Genomic DNA, 15,886 nt, shown 5'->3' on the forward strand with positions numbered 1-15,886 from the left:
GACGATGTGGAGAAATTAGAATCCTCACATATTGCTGCTGAAAATTAAAATTGTGTGGCTATTTAGGGAAAGAGTTTGTCATTTCTTCAAACAGTTAAATCATAGAGTTACCTTAGGACCCAACAATTCCACTCCTAGCTATATACCCAAGGAAACTGAAAGCATATATTCACACAACAGCTTGTACACCAATGTTCATAACTTTATTCATAATAGCCAAAAAGTGGAAACAACTCAAATGTCCAACAACTGATGAATGTATAAACAAAATGTGGTAACTGCATACTATGGAATATTATTTAGCATTAAAAAGGAATAAATTACTGGTACATGTTACAATATAGATGAACCTTGAAAACATGCTAAGTGAAAGAAGCCACAAAATGCCACATATTGTGTGATCTATGTATATAAAAGCCCCAGGATAGTCATAGCCATAGTAACAGAAAGTTGATTAGTGGTTGTCAGGGACTGACGGGGGTGACTGCTAATGGATATGAGGTTTCTTTGTGGGCTGATGAAAACGTTGTGGAAATACATAATGCTTGTTGCTACATAACTTTGTGAATATACTTTTAAAACCTGCTTAATTGTACACTTCTAAAGGGTACATTTTGTGGTATGTGCATTATATCTATTTCTTAAAAATACAGTAATCTCTATATTGGTAAAACTACATAATGAGACTCAATAAGTGAGTCCTAGAAAACACAAGTGGAACCTGGCCTCATGATGCTCTTTCTTGGTGCTTCTATTATTAGTCAGTCAGGTTAAGGTGCTCCTGGTGTGTTCAAGTGATCTCGGAGACCAAACCTCCACCCCAAACAAGTTATCACCCTCTCTTCCCCTCATCTCTCAGAAGGGCTCTAAGGCTCACCTCTGAGCTCCTGTGCTTGGTGAGCCATTTATGTATCAACTCCCTTGTGCTCTAATGCTGGTGTCTTGGGAGCATGCCCACAGTGGTGACTGAAAGGAGAGGGACTATTTCTGAACTGATAGGCTGATCTCATTAGTATGGGGCAGAATGGGGCCTCTTCTGAACCGGGTCAGTTGACCATCATGAAGGGAACTCAGTGATTGCTACATTCTCTCATTTTTTCCTGTGTAGACGCTGGAATGGTATCTGTCCAGCTTAAATGCTGCCACTCATCTCAGCCAGGCTAAACCCTTCCCCCCATACTCCCATGTGGACACCCTGGGCCATGAGAAACCTCTGATACTGATGGGAGTGTTTTGTATCCTCAGGTTTGGCTAAGTGGAGAGAAGGATGGGAGTCACTGCAGGTTCCAGCCCACCGTGGAGATCCTCATCCTTTGTTTTGACTTCTAGGAAGAACAGCCTCTGAAATGAATAATCCCACGTATCCAGGTATTCTAAGCTTCTAATAGTAGAAAAGAAAGACTTTTTATTTTTAGGAAATCAGAGTTGGAGTAATATCCTGAATTCTTCTAAAAGTATTTTCCTTCAGGGACTAACCCAACCCAAATCACAAATCAGAATCAAAGATTCAGAGCACCATCAGAACTTATAGATTTTACTTCCCACTGAAGCAAATCCATGAATTTTTTCAATGTTTTCTTATCCTGTTTTGTCTCAATTAGACCTTCATCTTTTCTAGATTCTTCCTATTCATTTTTTTTCTTCCTTCTCATCTCTAAATAAAGGAGAACCAAGAAGTCTTAAATGACTTACTTGCTACTATCGTGACCTCTGGTGTCTTCACTTTTTCAGCATTGTATTTTTAAAGAGGAATCAGTGAAGTTAACTTTAGTCTCAATGACTAATAATACTGACCTTCCTCTCAAAGATGATGTGAGAATTAACACCTTATGAGTAATGCTTACAGGAAGAAAAAATTAAGTTACGTAGATATTAAATGATCATTTAGGTAATGTATAATTACTCAAAATGCTCTCCTCTGTATTGAACTATATATCTAGATGTCATTATGCTGTCTCAGAAAGAACACTTCATCATGAGGTGCCCTAACGCTCATGTATAAGGCAGAGCTTTGCAGAATATCCATCTTGGCTCAGCCAAGACTCCGCAGGTCATTCTCATAGTAAGTAAGTAAACAACTGAGTCAGAAATAATTGGCCACGAAGGATATGTTTTCTAATTCAAACTAATTAAAATGTATAAAGGATTATTCACATGCCTTTAGGAATGCTTTCAATAAAAGGTGTACTCCACCCATTTATTTTTACTTTTAAAAGTGGATCATTGACCTCTCTTTTCTTTGGTCAAGATGCATGAAAGCCAGGGGAGGTGAGATCTGGTTTGCACAATCAGCATACAGGCATACCTCATTTTATTATGCTTTGCTTTATTGTACTTCTCAGATACCATGGGTTTTTGGTTTTTTGGTGTTTTTTTTTTTTTTTTTTTTTTTTTTTACAAATTGAAGGTTTGTGGCAAAGCTGCATCAAGCAAGTCTATTGGTGCCGTTTCTTCCAACAGTGTTTACTAGTTTGGGGTCTCATTCTGGTAATCCTCATAATTTTTCAACTTTTTCATTTATATTATATTTGTTATGGAGATCTGGGGTCAGTGACCTTTGATGTTATTATAATTGTTTGGGGAGCCACAAATTGTGGCCGTATATGATGGCAAACATAAATGTGTGTGTTCTGACTGCTCCACTCACTGGCCATTCCCCCATTTCTCTCACTCTCCATTGGCCTCCCTATTCCATGAGACACAACAATATTGAAATTAGACCAATTAATAACCCTACAGTGGTCTCTAAGTGATCAAAAGTCAGTCTCTCACTTAAAATCAAAAGCTAAAGATCATTAGGCTTAGTGAAGAAGGCATGTTGAAAGCTGAGATAGGCCAAAAGCTAGGCCTCTTGTGCCAAACATTTAGCCAAATTAGGAATGCAAAGGAAAAGTTCTTGAAGGAAATTAAAAATGCTACTTCAGTTAACACACAAATGCTAAGTAAAACGTCCTTATTGCTGATATGGAGACACTTTTAGTGATCTGGATAGAAGATCAAACCAGCCACAGCATTCCCTTATGCCAAAGCCTAATGCAGAGCAGCGTCCTAACTCTGTCAAGGCTGAGAGAGATGAGGAAGCTACAGAAGAAAAGTTTGAAGCTAGTAAAGGTTGGTTCATGAGGTTTGGGGAAAGAAACTGTCTCCATAACAGGAAAGAGCAAGGTGAAGCAGCAGGTGCTGATGGAGAAGCTGCAGCAAGTTAGCCAGAAGATCGAGCTCAGATAATTCATGAAGGCGGTTACACTAAACATCAGATTTTCAATGTAGATGAAACAGCCTTATATTGAAATAAGATACCATCTAGGACTTTTATAGCTAGAGAGGAGAAGTCAATGCCTAGTCCAAAGCTTCAAAGGATAGGCTGACTCTCCTATTAGGGACTAATGCAGCTGGTGACTTTAAGTTGAAGCTAATGCCCCCTTACCATTCTAAAAATCCTAGGCCCCTTAAGAATTATACTAAATCTACACTACCCATGCATCAGAAATGGAACAACAAAGCCTATGTGACATTGCAGCTGTTTACATCATGGTTTGTGGAATATTTTGAGGCCCTGATTGAGACCTACTGCTCAGCAAAAAAAAAAAAAAAAGAAAAGAAAAAAGAAAAAGAAAAAGAAAAAAAAAAAGATTCCTTTCAAAATACTACTATTCATTGACGATGTACCTAGTCTCCTAAGAGTTCTAATGGAGATATATAGCAGGATTTATGTTTTCATGCCTACAAACATAGCATGCATTCTGCAGCCCTTGGATCAAGTAATTTTGACTTTCAGGCCTTATTATTTAAGAAATACATTTTGTAAGGCCATTGCTGCCATAGAGAGTGATTCCTCTGATGGATCTGGGCGAAGTAAACTGAAAAACCTTCTAGAAATATTTTACCATTTTTTTTTTTTTTACCATTCTAAATGTCAATAAGAACATTTGTGATTCATGGGAAGAGGTCAAAATATTAGTATTCACAGGAGTTTGGAAGAAGCTGGTTCTAACCCTCATGGATTACTCGGAGGGGTTCAAGACTCCAGTGAAGGAAATAACTACAGATGTGGTAGAAATAGCAAGAGATCTAGAATTAGAGCTGGCGCCTGCAGATGGGACTGAACCGCTGCAATCTCATGAGAAAACTTGAGCTGATGAAAAGTTGCTTCTGATGGATGAGCAAAGAAAGTGATTTCCTGAGATGGAATCCAGTCCTGGTGAAGATGCTGTGGAGACTGTTGAAATGGCAACAAAGGACTTATACTGTCACATAAACTTAGTTGATAAAGCACCATCAGGGTTTGAGAGGTTTGAGTCCAATTTTGAAAGAAGTTCCACTATGGGTAAATGCTATCAAACAGCACTGCATGCTTCAGAGAAATCATTCATGAAAGAGTCAATCAATGTGGCAACTTCATTGTTGTCTTATTTTTTTAAATTGCCACAACCACTCCAACCTTCAGCAGTGACCACCCTGAATAGTCAGCAGCCATCAACATTAAGTCAAGACCCTTCATCAGCAAAATGATTACAACTTGCTGAAAGCAAAGATGATGATTAGCAGTTTTAGCAATAAAGTGTTTTTAATTAAGCAAAATACATCTTTTAGACATACACTATCACACACTTAATAGACTACAGTATAATGTAAACATAACTTTTACATGTCCTAGGAAGCCAAAAAATTCATTTGACTCACTGTACTGCAATAGTCACTGTATTGTGGTGGTCTAGAAGTGAACCTGCAGTCTCTCTCAGGTTTGCCCATATAATTCAAGGGTCTAAACCACTGTTTCCTCCTATAGTAATTCTCTTTTCTTGCCATACTTTACAGAGTAGTTTCTTCCTTGTCTAACAAAAAGAAACGTGGTTTTTACCTGTTGATTTGTACTTTATGAAAATTTTTCTGCTTTTCTCTGCTCATGGCAGAACAATTATCTGTAGATAATATTTCATGTGCTCTATAGCAAGAAAATGACTTGATATTTCTGTACATCTTGCTTGAGTAGTTGGCTTATCAGGCAATACATCGTCATTAAAATTCTCATCTATTCAGGACAGCTTTGTATACCTAATTAAAGCCCAATGCTTTTACATTTGAAATGACAATTCAATTTACAAGAAAAGCTTTTAGTTGGCATTTTCAAACCCCCAGCTTTTCCCCTAAATTAATTCATCTCGCTTTCTGAACCTTTGCCTACTCCAAATCTTCTCTATGTGAGTTCTTTAAAGGTCTGGTTAACAATGTTTCCACCCCTTTAAAAAGTTTAACGTCAACTAGGGAACAATGAGTCATCATTGCTAATAAGTACTAAGGCCAGAGTTGATTTATGGTTTTATCATGGGGTCAGTTCTAAATGGAACGGTATCTACATGATGCCACAATCATCAATTGAAGAGTTTTAGGAAGCAGTTAATCTTTTGGTTATGTTGTCTGGATTTTTTTTTTCTTTTTACAAAATTAAATGCTTTGACTGAGTCATACAAACTGTCTATATCAGGCTTAGGTGAGTCTTTCCTTAGTCCTAATCATTGTATTAAATATTTCTGGGAGATAATTAATGTTCATTTTGAGATGACAGCATGATATTCTTGCTGATTCAAGAAAAGTTGCTCTATTAAACTGATATGCCAGTAAAAGGTGAGAAAAACGTACCGTACAAGTTTTAAGTTTTTCAGATGTCATCAGATGAGAGTGATGAGTTCAGTGACAGCATCCTGTCCCTCTGAGTTTGCTTTTCCAAGTTAAAGTCTTTCTTCCTCTTCTAGCCAAAGCATCATCATTCTTCCATTTATTTTGTGCCATTGAATGTGATAACAGGATTTCATGTATGGCTTTTGCCAACTACTTATGTCCAAATATTTTAACTCTCAAATCTGGTATAATCATATAGAAGCAACAGTCGAGGTGACAGTGTTTATAATGTTTCTTGAGATCTGCAGATAGTGACATTGTAACAATGTAACACAAATTGTTACTGAGAGCCCCTATATTCTCTGAATCCGGTTTAAAGAGATTGCAACCTCTTTCTTGTGGACCCAGAATGTTTTTAAAAATTCTCACAAGAAAACCAGATCCTCAGTTATTTAAAAAAAAATCAAAAGACCAGAATGCCTGAATATTTATCCAGAAGTAGTTTAAAAAAGAGCTGGGTTTGGGGGGCATTTGTCTTGCAAGGGATTAGAAGTGGAGTTCAAACTATAAACGAGAAATTTTTCAGTATTCCAGAAAAGGATCATTAGTATATTAAAAGAAAGGACTTGAGAAATGGCAGGAAATCAAGAATTATTAATGGGAAATTAAAAACAGAATGGTAATATTATGTAGAGTTTATCTACGTGTAGAGCTTTAAAGTTTATAAAGTATTTCTATGTATTAGTTCAGTAATTCTCACAGCATCCCCATGGGATAGATGGGGCAAATTTGTGTTTTACGTTTGAGAAAACTGGTATCTAGGGAGGCTAAATAATTTACCCAAGATTCCACGGCTACTGTCTTATTGAATCAGGACTTGAACATGTATCTTCTGACTCTTGGAAGTGATTGTACTGTGCTTTATTTTTTCCCCTATAATTGAATATTTTATATTATTTGTGGCTTTACTTTGAATAAAATAAAACCCGCAGAGGATATTATGGCAAACAGTATATTTTAGTATTAGCAAATCTTTAATTTTTGTCAGTTTTTGATTTCAAACTTTTTTTAAATAATAATATTTTTTTATTATATTATGTTAGTCACCATACAGTACATCCCTGGTTTTTAATGTAAAGTTCCATGATTCATTAGTTGCATGTAACACCCAGTGCACCATGCAATATGTGCCCTCCTTACTACCCATCACCAGCCTATCCCATTCCCCCACCCTCCCCCCCTCTGAAGCCCTCAGTTTTTTTCTCAGAGTCCATAGTCTCTCATGCTTCATTCCCCCTTCTGATTACCCCCCCTTTCTTTATCCCTTTCTTCTCCTACCGATCTTCCTACTTCTTATGTTCCATAGATGAGAGAAACCATATGATAATTGTCTTTCTCTGCTTGACTTATTTCACTTAGCATTATCTCCTCCAGTGCCGTCCATGTTGCAGCAAATGTTGAGAAGTCGTTCTTTTTGATAGCTGAGTAATATTCCATTGTGTATATGGACCACATCTTCTTAAGAAAGGAAGATAGAACTTCCACTTGCATAATAAAGATAGTATTTCTAACAGTTTGCTTTAAGATGAATTGCTCTCTTTATACCTTAACATGGATATCCCAGGTACCTGGTCAATAAGAATATCCTGGCCCACACATCTGACTACTCCAATTATTTGGTTCTTTTGTGTTCATTTTGGTCAGGTGAAGACTGAACCACCCGGGAAAGAGGGACCTGCTTGTAGAGTTTCATTGGATTGTCCTAAGTCAACTGCGTGGTATCATCATTGTCACTTCTTAACTAGTGCTTTCTCTTCTTGTGGAGATAATTCTGTTCCAACAGCTCATTCTCAGTGAATGAGTAGGAAATGAGAACAGAAAGGGAATGGGTGAACAGTGCCAGGAAGAGTGAGCAGGTGTTGGGAGACAGTAAGCTCAGGGTTCACTTCAACTTCATGGGAAAATGAAGAGCTATTTATCCCTTCCTGAAACTCAGCCTCCTTACAATGTTGAGTTTGAGGACAAAGAATTGGTGCATTGAAAATGGAGACATGGTTGTGGGAGAACTGAGGTAGACAGGTTTGGATGTTAATTATTTGTTTGCTTGTCCCTGAAATTAGCACTCACGCAAACTGGATGAAGGGGTCCCTTTTGCATAGTTACATTTACTATCTATGGCTTTCTTTAGGTTAGTGAATTTAACAGTCCGAATGAAAACAGATGACAGGATTCTAAGGTTGGCAAAAGTTTTTTCACTTAGCTCAAGTCATCAAAGGATGGGCTCTGGATAGGAAATGGAAGGGGTAAAGAAGTAGATCTTATCAAAAATGAAAAGCAATTTGAACCAGTTATTCCAGGGGAGATACCACTTTCTAGGACATATTAAACTCCCTGGGGTGCCATGTATAGTTTGGAGGAGAAAAAAAAAGTAATATACCAAATTTTTGCTTATTTCAAATTATAGATGATGAAGTTTTACCGAATCTTTTTAGCTGAAGATTTTCAGGAAACTGAGAAATCATCTGGGCAGGGGGCTTTAGTTAGAGAAGTTTCAGAAATGCTAAATAAAAAGGAACCACTAATTCCTAGAAGGAAAACAGTTTTGAAGGAAGCAAAGATTATCCCAACCCAAGTGCTGATGAAAACTGATAGCCCAAGTGACTTCTGTTTGACAAAGAGATTGTCACTGTTGACAGGGATGACTGGCATGGTGGGAAAATGAGGGAAAAATAAAGCTTTGCAGAAAGACTTCAGAGGAAATTTGACACCTTCAAAACCACAGGTGTGAAGTTAAGTGAAACTGGTAAGTAAAAGTTGGTGTTGTTTTTCAGGGTCTGACGCTCTACATACTTTTAGTTCAAAATTTAGGAGTCTGAACAGAGCATATGAGAGAAGTTGGAACATGGGAGGCCAGGAATTGAGGGGTCAGAGAATTGTTTTCTGCCCCAAAAGGCTCCTTAGACTTTATTCTTAAATGTGTTCTACAGTAGTAAGAGCTCTAAGAAGACAGGCTAGTTTCTTTTTCTACCAGCCCAGCCTGTTTCAAATTCCAGGCTGCAGCGGGCTTTCTAATCCAGCTCTCAGTGGTCATTTATTGAAGTTGGTGTGTGTAGATATAAAAATCTCTTAATACACGGCCCTTGCCTTCAAGGATTATAAATAATCAATGAATTCAGCCTGAAGATGGACTGTTCTCAAATAGAACTAACAGTAAAAGCTAAAACATAAATATGAAGTAGTATAAATATTAATTTTTCTAGGAATTCAGAGGGGGGAGCTACAGTAGTCGGAGAAGCCTTTTTGGGAGAGGTGGAAGTTGAGTTACAACTTAAAGCTTAGATTCCAGACAGCCTAGGTGAGGATGGGGTTGGGGTGAAGAATTATGAAGAAATGGGGCCAGAAATGGGAGGGACACTTCCCAAGGGGCAAAGAAGCTACTGGAGCAAAGGGACAAGGGATTAAATTTAATAACCCTGAGATGTACCGTCTGAGAAACCAAGCAGTGGCATTTGTAACAATTACTCTTGTTTGGCTCTTCAAGCTAAGCATTTGCGTTTGCTGAGAATTTGAACAGTTGATTGTTTTAAAGGTGGGAAGACTGACCTAAAATGAGGGGCATTGACGTAGGGCTGAACCCTCGCCCTGCCATTCTTTGGCAACATGGTCTCTAACAAGTTTACCTCTTCATGTCTCAAGTTCTTAAATTTTAATTGTGGTTAATATTAGTATTTAATTCATCTGGTAGTTGTGAAGTTCAACAAAGAAAATATTTAATATGCTTATTATAGTTCTTGGCCCCAATAAATCTTACTGGTTAATTTTTATTAATATAATCATAAATAATATTAATAATAGCAGTAATAAAATTTCAAAGTCAAGTAACATTATGAAAGTCTTAACATGTGCATGAGCGCAAAGGAGATTATCTGCAAAGAGTGGATCTTCAGAACCTACTTTTGTCTTCTGATCTCCAAGAAAGATAGAGAAAAGAAAACAATAGCTTTTTTCTTCTCTGACCCTCCCCCCAAGTCCAGGAGTCCCTGAGTGGTCATGAGGATCCCGCCATATGATTTTGCTCGGGTTCACGTTGCCTCCCCTGGTGCTGAGGAGGAAGGCACTGTTCTCACTATCTGAGCCAAGATGAAGCAGAATGCTTTCCTGCATTCCCATATACCATGGGCAGGCTCAATTACCAGTGCCTTTTATTTATACAATTCACATTAAGCTGTTTATTTCTTGCCTCTCTTTTTAGCAGGGTAAGCAAGTCAAGGCAGGCCACTTTCTAGTAGATTGTGAGAAGATAGATCTCAGCAATAGCTTGACTTGTGGGTCTGATGTGGAGAGAAGGGAGTCAAAAGGAAATATTCTTGTGGCTTTCTATATGACTGAGAAGCAGCGAGGCTGTTGTTTGCTAGAGCAGCCAATTAAGAAGAGTGACATTCTGGCCACCGAATGTTAATAGGCCGAAGTGGAAGTGCGGTGACCAAAGTTGAGTCATAACTTGAGAGGAAACCAGTCTTACCCATGTTTTTTTGTTCTTTAGTGGAGACCCTTAGTAAGCTCTTCGAAGACAGTGGCTTTCTACAGAGGAGAGCGACAGTAACCGTTGGCCACAGCAAATGGCTCTTCTCACCCTTGTGTCGGAACAAGAACCAATTATGAGAAGCCTGGGTTTAGCTCGCTTTTGGTGTGGTTAATGTTGGTGGGAAGGTTACTTACAGGTTTCTTCGTTTATTAATGCATTTGGTCTCAGACAGGCCCTCAGAACTTCAATGGTTATAACTGTATTGGTCTGGCTAGCTCCGTCCAGGTTGTTAATAGAATTCAAACCACCTCCGTACTCCTAGGAGAAAGTCTCACAAAGCCCCTCTCTGTCTAGCTTGGGGCTAGGTGAGGGATCCACTGGTGCCCCTTTGAATATGAAATCTGGGGGACCTTGCACCATTCTTGGAGAGTGACCTAAGACTTAGAGTGTTTGTGACTTCTCTAGGGGTTTTACTTGACAACAGGAATATAGAGGACCTCTGTTTCAATGCTAGAAACTACAGCTTTGTCCCAGGCTTATTCTTGGGGATGACTGGTAATCTGAACTCTTCAAACGTAAGGGAGAGCCCAGGGCCTATGCCAGAATAAATATGCAATTTGGACCAATTCTAGTATGGAGGAAATGAACTGTATGAGAGCTGATATAAACAATGTCTAATACTCCTCCATCCCAAGGTAAATAAAATAGTGCTCCTACTGTCATGTTAACACAGGCCTGGCCTCCTTATTTTTGTCACTCTTACACTCGTTGATGTTATTTTTCTAATTTGCAAATATTCTCAGGTTGAAATTTTCCATGCCAACAAATCTTGCCCTGTGTTCCGTTTCAATTAGTTTACTGAAGGAAGCATCAGTTACAAACCTGTTGTCACTTTCCTCTTAGGAACTTGGTTCAAAATCAGATTCGGGCTGTAGATGAGACCTAAGTAATTCTTTCCCAGTTCCTTTGAGGAGCCCTCAGCTAGCGCTCTTGCAGGTCAGAAGCCAAAACCTGCCCTTCACAAAGAAGCCTTCTTCCATGGTGGCAGTACCAGTAACTACACAGGTAGATTCTAGGAATACTTGCACATCTCTCCTCTTGCCAGATAGCAAACTAATTTCTCAAGGAGAATCACTGGGAAACAATACCACTCTGTGTTGCCTTCATGTTTTCTACTGTGAGAGGCTGTTACATAAGTTAGCCCCCAGGGATTTGCCAGCGTGCTCTTTAAACCAAGGGGCGGCTGATTGGTTGTTTTTGACGTGAATCAGAGATTCATTTCAGCAGCTGAAGTCCCTGTCATGCTCTTAGCCAAAAGAGCTCACCTGGTGGGGAATGAGGAAATATATATTCAAATGTAAGATTAATCATAAGAAATCCACTTAGAAGTTTCAGTGTTTTCTTGCACCACGTCAATGTATATATATATTTTTTAATGTGTAAAGCTACTGTCTCTCATTATTAAGCTATTGCCTCCCGGCATCAAACCCATCCTTCTGTACTTTGCTTTGGGATGCTGGGTCTCTGCCAGGCTGTTGAGCTGCTTTCCTGTTAGAAGCTAACTGCCGATCTCTATATACTTAAGAAGAAAAATCTATTGAATAATGGATTGGTTTCCAAAGTTCACAAAATAAGACTTAAAAAAATAAAACAAACAAGTGGGCGTTCTCATTCTGTTATCGAACTCACCTCAAAACTGGCAAGAAAACTAATAGGGAAGCCTGGAGATTTGGAAAGGGGCACACATGTGCCTTGCAGATTCCGTTCCACGCTCAGGAAGGATGACCAGGTATTTCAGGCGAGGGCATGATGGGTGGGATTTTACTGCTGCCTCTGCTCCATGGTCAATCATTTCCCAAGAGGGGTTTGCTTTTCCTCCTTAAGTAAAAATAGACTTAAAAAAAACCATTCCTCACAATGGTAAACAACTCTCTGAAGTAAAAGTCATCTAGATAACCTCTATAAAAGAACTTCTCTAGTTGATTCCACTCCACTGGAGCAACAGTTAGAAAGAAAAATCTTGACCCAAGTTTTACCAAATGTATAAATGCTTTTAGCCAAAGAAGCTCATTCCCTGGGGGGGAATGAGGAAATATAAATTCAAGTGTAAGATTCATCATAAGAAATCCGCTTAGAAGTTTTGGTGTTTTCTTGCTCCTGGTCAATGTATATATATTTTTAATGTGTAAAGCTACTGTCTCTCATTATTAAGCTATTGCCTCCCAGCATCAAACCCATCCTTCTATACTTCACTTTGGGATGCTGGGTCTCTTGCCAAACACATGTCCTTCTCTATTGCTGCTAGTTCCCTATTAGGCTCTGCCTATAGGGGAGGCTAGAGGGAGACTATAAGCCTAGAGAAGGAGAAAGTTTGTCTTCCTTCCTGCTACCTCTGAGCTCAGATTTGCTGGCTGTTTTTTCCCCTCCCCATATCACCCAGCAACACTTCTTTACCCAGGCCATGGCAGTTCATTCCAATAGCAGGAGTTGGTACCAGTGTGCAATTTTCCAAAACTTGCAGAACCTGTGTCATGCCACCCCCTCAGAGACACTGTCTTGTCTCAGTTGGCAGCACCCTTAGATGTCTGAGCCAACCCCATAGGCCCTGCTGCTGGCCTTAGATACACCAGCAGCAGCCAGCTGCCCCCTCCTCATGGGAGATCTGACTCTACCCTCCACAGGGCCCATTTTCTAAGGTCTGAGGCCCAGTACCATTACAGCAGTGCTCCCTCCTCCGACATTTGAGTGTTGGATCCACTGAGGGCCTTTCCCCAAGCTTCTGGTTTTAATAATTCTCATCTCTTCTTGTTCCCCAGCCCTGCAGGTGGTAACTGTACCCCATTTCCATAGTAACTCAGTGTTTCCTTTGTGCATGTTCAGTAATTTAATACCTAGTAGATAATTCTTTGTGTTCTTTATATTAAATTCTCTCCATTGGTGTAATTAGTCTCCTGACTGGTCCTGGACTGATAAAATAGGAGTCCTTTCCTTAATCTCACAGCTGTCTCACTTGGACTTTGACTCAATCTTGCAAGGTGTACCTGGAGCCAATCTGAGAATGGCGCCCTTTGGGAAGAATATCTTATTGTAATTTATTCCCTGGGCCTAAAAGTCTAGAGTTTAGTATGAGTTCTTATCCTGGACTGCAAAAGATGTGAGATGTCTACTTACTAGCTGAATTAACCTTTGCATAAGATGGGATGAGGAAAGTCTTCATTTTTAATTGATAAGAAAGATGTACAGAAGTCCCATTTTCTCATTCTAAGTTTCTATGGAAAACTAAAATGGTCAGAAGGGTTCTTTTCACTCTGGGCATCAGATGTTATAGAAATAAGAGATTGGAAAGATTTATAGCATTAGGCAAGGGAAAAAGGTTGATGGGTTTAAGTGACATAATTGAAGTTCTCAATGTTAGAAACCCCTTTTATAAGCTGGGACACCTAAAGGCCTGGCAAGTATCCATACCCGTTAGCTATCTGCATCACTATTGACTGTGTGTATATATTGAAGGATTTAATGAATCATAGACATATGATCACTGCATGGAAAAAAAATGTGTTGTGCCTAGCATACTCTTTTCCATAAAGAAAGCATTATTGGGAAATGCAAACATGTGGAAACAGGCCACAAAAATGCAGCAAATTAGTCCTTATTATCCACTCATCCATGCAGGAAAGTTTTAAAAGGTAATAAAGTCCTAGGTTCTTAAAATTGGTACTTTAGCCTCACTGTTTTTGGAGTAAAGTACATAGTACTGGATAACCACCGTGCATCTAAACATTTAGTTCAGCTCTTAACTACCTTTCAATTCGAGAGGCATTTTAAATCAAGCTGTCACCTGTTCCCAAGTTTTCCTCTGCAGATTACCATCCCAAACTACCTCATTAAAATGAATGAAAACAAATAGGATTACCCAAGTGAATTGTCACTAATGCTATTGTAGAGTAAGAATGTTTGGCACCATTCAATAAAGCTACAATTCTAAGCTGTAAGTATAACCCATGGAAATTCGGATGACATCTCAACTCATTAGCTTGTTCCATATTCGTGCTTGTGCTTGGAATAAATGATAATGTAATTCTCTACACTCACAGCATCATAAGGGTCATTGTTTTCTCTAATGAACAATGATACTATTCTACAATTCCATTATCCTTGTTTGTCAAGTATTCTGTTTACTGTAATTTCTGAGCACAATAGATAATCCTGTTATTTAAATATAAGTATACCCACACCAAAAAGTCAATTCTATACATCTTTCAAAACAGTTTTTCTCAAGTTGCTTTCTAATTTTCCAGTATTTTGGGGGGGAGGCATTGTGCTAAAAACTTGGATAAACTATGTGCCTATTTTCTAGAGATTTTAACCATAAACATTTGTGTTAGCTCAGTATACCTCTTATGAGATCTGGCCTAATTGAGAGACAGAGACGGAGAGGGAGAGGTAGATTAAAAGTAGAGATAAACTATGAGACGCAGAGGTGATGAACTGTCAGAAAAAAAGGCACAGGAATTTATCTGCCTGACTCAGGGGCACCCTGCATCCAACATAGGTGAGTTGTTACAGAATGTGGAATGATCTTTAGAATGCAGTTTAAAGGTTTGGGATGTAAGTCAGCATACTGTAACCACTGTGTGCTATGACATGGTGCACAACTGCATCCCCCAACTTTCCATCTGGCCATTCTTCAGCCAGATGCACAGGAAACTGAGAATCAAACGACCAATGTGGTCACATGTAAACAGCACATCTGACACTAGGGGAATGTCGGTTTTTTAGCGCAGGACTCACCACTAGGGTGACAGAAACCCTAAAGAGTGAACAGAAAAATGATGATTTCTGAGAACTCAGAACATATGCTGAAGCCACAGTAGAGAAAATTTGTTGCTGGTATAGAAAACTCCCATTTAGGTCCAATAGTAGTCTGGGAAATAAGCTCAATTTTATGGTCTTTCTTTAAATAGTTGCTTTCCGTTAAATGACCATACAGTGGTGTTTCTGCCTTCCCAGTGCTAAGAGATGTAACATTTTCCTCTCCATTAAATGAAAAGTACCTCCAATGGTTGTGTCTTAAAACAGTTTCATCGTTATCACTTGGAACATTTGAGTAGGATGAAGCCAATAATGAAATGCAGAAACTCAGGTGAAAGTGGGAAAGCACAAGGTGACAAATGTTCCTTTAGCTGGCTCTTACTAGCTGTGTTATCTAAGGCAAATTACCTACCATCTTTGTGGCTTAATATCTCCATCTTAAAAATGAATATACAGCACCTATCTCATAGAGCTTCTGGGATGATTGACATGAACTAATCTTTAGAAAGCCTCAAATCCAGGGCCTGGCATGTTCTAGGTGCTTAGGAAATGTTAATTCCCCACCCACTCCCTTCTCTTCTTTGTTATATTCTAGGCATCTTAGCAGCTTTGAAACATTTGGGCCTAAAAATGATAAAACTGCATAACATTATGTAGAAAATTTAAACTACCTTGTTAGCCAAGTTAACCAGAAAATGTTGGCCCTGCAGTCATTTTGGGAAGGCTACAAGTAGATCAAGAGTTCATCTTCCTACCTGAGAAATGTACTGCAGTTCCTGCTTCCTATAGTTCAGAACCCCAAACTGAGAGAACTTAAAGATGGTGGAGCATGGAGATTAAAAAAAAGAAAGAAAGAAAAGAAAAGAAAAAGATTGATGTGATTTTGGAACAAATATATCCACACTCTCTGGGCCAAAACAGAAAATATGG

General features: G+C 38.8%; 1 long non-coding RNA gene across 1 annotated transcript in view; it reads left to right on the plus strand.

Moving 5' to 3' along the window:
- The first annotated feature begins 1,260 nt into the window (after positions 1–1,260).
- The window catches only part of LOC130543555 (uncharacterized), a 193,495-nt gene continuing 178,869 nt past the window's right edge, over positions 1,261–15,886 (plus strand). The window contains exon 1 of the long non-coding RNA XR_008958994.1: positions 1,261–1,368. This is a non-coding gene — a long non-coding RNA (uncharacterized LOC130543555). The remainder of the gene's footprint in view (positions 1,369–15,886) is intronic.

This window comes from Ursus arctos, unplaced genomic scaffold (assembly GCF_023065955.2).
Source record: "Ursus arctos isolate Adak ecotype North America unplaced genomic scaffold, UrsArc2.0 scaffold_13, whole genome shotgun sequence".
Taxonomy (NCBI): domain Eukaryota; kingdom Metazoa; phylum Chordata; class Mammalia; order Carnivora; family Ursidae; genus Ursus; species Ursus arctos.